The following is a 2,997-nucleotide window of genomic DNA, read 5'->3' on the forward strand; positions in this document are numbered from 1 at the left end:
ACAGAAAATAGCCATATTTTCCCCAAGAGATAACACTGAGCCTATATAACTGACATAATAGAGACTTCTCCCCCAGGCGGTGTGGCTCAGTGGCTGAGTGTGGACCCATGAATCAAGAGGTCACCGTTCAATTCCTAGTAGGGGCACACCCCCAAGTTGCAAGCATGATCCTGGGAAGTGGCGGGGGGGCAGTGAGGGGATGGAGGGTGTGCAGGAGGTGCAGGAGGCAGCTGCAGCCGATGGATGTTTCTCATCAATGTTTCTTCTCTCTCCATCTCTCTCAAATCAGTAAAAAATAAATAAAAATAAAGACTTAAACAACAGAGTGTATGAGTCTCACTTCATTCCTTTATCATCATGTTTTGCTGAACTATTTGTGAGTGAATACAATGTTTGTTAGAACGCCTTTAATAAAAGCTCAGCTCTAAAGATTGTGATGTTTAAGTGAAAAGTAAAGGAAATCTCATATCCCTAATGGCCTCAAAAAAACAGGATAACTAAACCCCTTTCAATTCTCAAACCTAATAAGCTCATCTCTAAAGATAACATTCACATTGGATAGAATTCAAAGCTTGTCCCTAATACCTGACCAAATACATGTAATAATTGTTTCTTAAGTAATTACATTTGTTAATAAAATATGGCTATATGTACATTTTTTAATGGAATGCTTCATAAATTTGTGTGTCATCCTTGTGTAGGGGCCATGCTAATCTCTCTATTGTTCCAATTTTAGTATATGTACCACCGAAGCAAGCACTATAGGTACATTTCTTGATTTGTTTTTTAGCTTTAAGTTGAATATAATCTTTGAGAAATATCAGAGTGTTGTATATGCTATTTGTTCGTGTAACACTCAGGAATTCACGCCAGCCAAAGTAATAAATTAGTACTGTAGAAGCAAATTATACCTACATTTGCTATTTTATTACAGATATCTAAAGCCTAAAATGAGGTGTGTCCTAATAGTTATTTTGGGAATCCAAATATCTAATAAAATCTGGACTTTATATACAGAAATAAAGTTTATAGCACACACTAGGTATATTGATGCTGTTGTAGATGGCAAGATTTTATTTTTCTTACGGTCATATTCCATTTATGTGCATCATTAAAAATGTCCTGATTACCTAATAATCTTAAATAAATGGGAAGCTAAGGAATTCAGCATGTTGACTATCCCTTTCATGCATTATTACTCAGTCTTTATAACAGTCCAGCAAAGGAGGTATTATCCTAATTTTACAGATGTAGAAACCTAAGGAACTTGATTCAAAAGTGATAACAGGCTTTAAAACCATGTTGGCTAGCTTCTAATTTTTTAAAAAGTAACTTGTTGCTGTGCAATATTGTATCAGCCTTAGGTGTATAACCCAGTGATTAGACATTTATATAACCCAGGAAGGGATCACTCAATAAATCTTGTACCCATCTGACACCATACATAGTTACTACAATATTATTGACATCTCCATGGCTATTCTGTAACCACCAATTTGTACTTCTTAATCCCTTCACTTCTTTCACTCATCCCTCCAACCCTCCCCCCGTCTGGCAACCATCAAAATGTTTTCTGTATCTGAGTCTCACCTCTGCTTGTTCAGATTTCGCATATTTCATAATCTGCATATAAGGGAAATCATGGCATTTGTCCTCTGACTCCACTCAGCACAACACACACTAGATATATCCATGCTGTTGTAGATGGCAAGGTTTTATTTTTCTTATGGTTGTCATATTCCATTTATGTGCATCACTTCTTTATTCATCTACTGATGGACACTTGGGTTGCTTCCATATCTTGGCTATTGTAAACAATGCTGCAATGAATAGTGTTTTGGTTTATCATTTTCTGTGTGTATTTTTTTTTAAAAAAATAAATACCCAGAAGCAGAATCGCTGGGTCTTTTATTGACTCCTGTTATAGCTTTTGTTTTAAAGTCTATTTGGTCTGGTATAAGTATTGCTATCCCTGCTTTTTAAATTAGATTTCCATTTTCATAAAATATCTTTTTCCATCTCTTTACTTCCAGTCTGTGTCTTTTATTTCAAGTGGGTCTCTTGTACAAAGCATATGTAATGGTCTTGCTTTGTTATCCCTTCAGACATAGTATGTCTTTTCATTGGAAAACTTAAGCATTTGCATTTAAAGTAATTGTTGATAAATATGTACGTATAGCCATTTTTATCCTTTTTTTTTTTAAATCCTCCCTGGAGGTTATGCTTATTGATTTAGGGGGGTGGGGGGAGGGAGGCATCCATTGGTTGCCTTCTGTATGTGCGCCGACCCCTAACCTTTCTGTATATGGGACAACGCTCCAACCAACTGAGCCACACAGGCCAGGGCTATTCATGTTTTTTATCTTTTTCTCCTTAAATAAAGACCCCTTAATGTTTTTTGTAATAATGGTTTGGTGATGGTGAGCTTCTTTAGCCCCTTCTTGTCTGGGAAGCTCTTATCCGTCCTTTGATTCTGAATGTTAGACTTGCTGGATGGAGTATTCTGGGTTGTAGCTCCTTGTCTTTTCATCACTTTGAATAATTCTTGCCAATCCTTTCCGACCCTAATGGAACCCAGGACCCTTCGCTCCGCAGGCCGACGCTCTACCAACTGAGCAAAACCGGCCAGGGCATAAATCCCTTTCTGAATTGAGCCACCAACCTGTAGAAAACCTGGAAGCGCTTCCAGAGAAACGCAAAGGGCCACGTGCCGGAAGGTCGGCCAATCAGAGCCGGGCTGGGCCAGGCTCCGCCAAGGAGGTAGTGCGCATGCGCACGGGCTCTTCCGCCATTGGCTGCGCGGAAGCGGGATCTTTGAGCTCTCGCGGTGAGGGGAGCTGTCTACCCCGGTTCCTCCCGCGGACAACTCCGCTTCCTTCGGGTCCTCGCCCGTGGCTTCCCCGCAGAACCGCCCGGCGACAGCCTGTAGGCTCGCGTGGAGCTCCGCGAGGAGAGGCCTCCGAGGGAGGAGGGAAGGTGGGCGGGGAAGCAGGCGGG

This window comes from Myotis davidii, unplaced genomic scaffold (assembly GCF_000327345.1).
Source record: "Myotis davidii unplaced genomic scaffold, ASM32734v1 scaffold390, whole genome shotgun sequence".
Classification (NCBI taxonomy): domain Eukaryota; kingdom Metazoa; phylum Chordata; class Mammalia; order Chiroptera; family Vespertilionidae; genus Myotis; species Myotis davidii.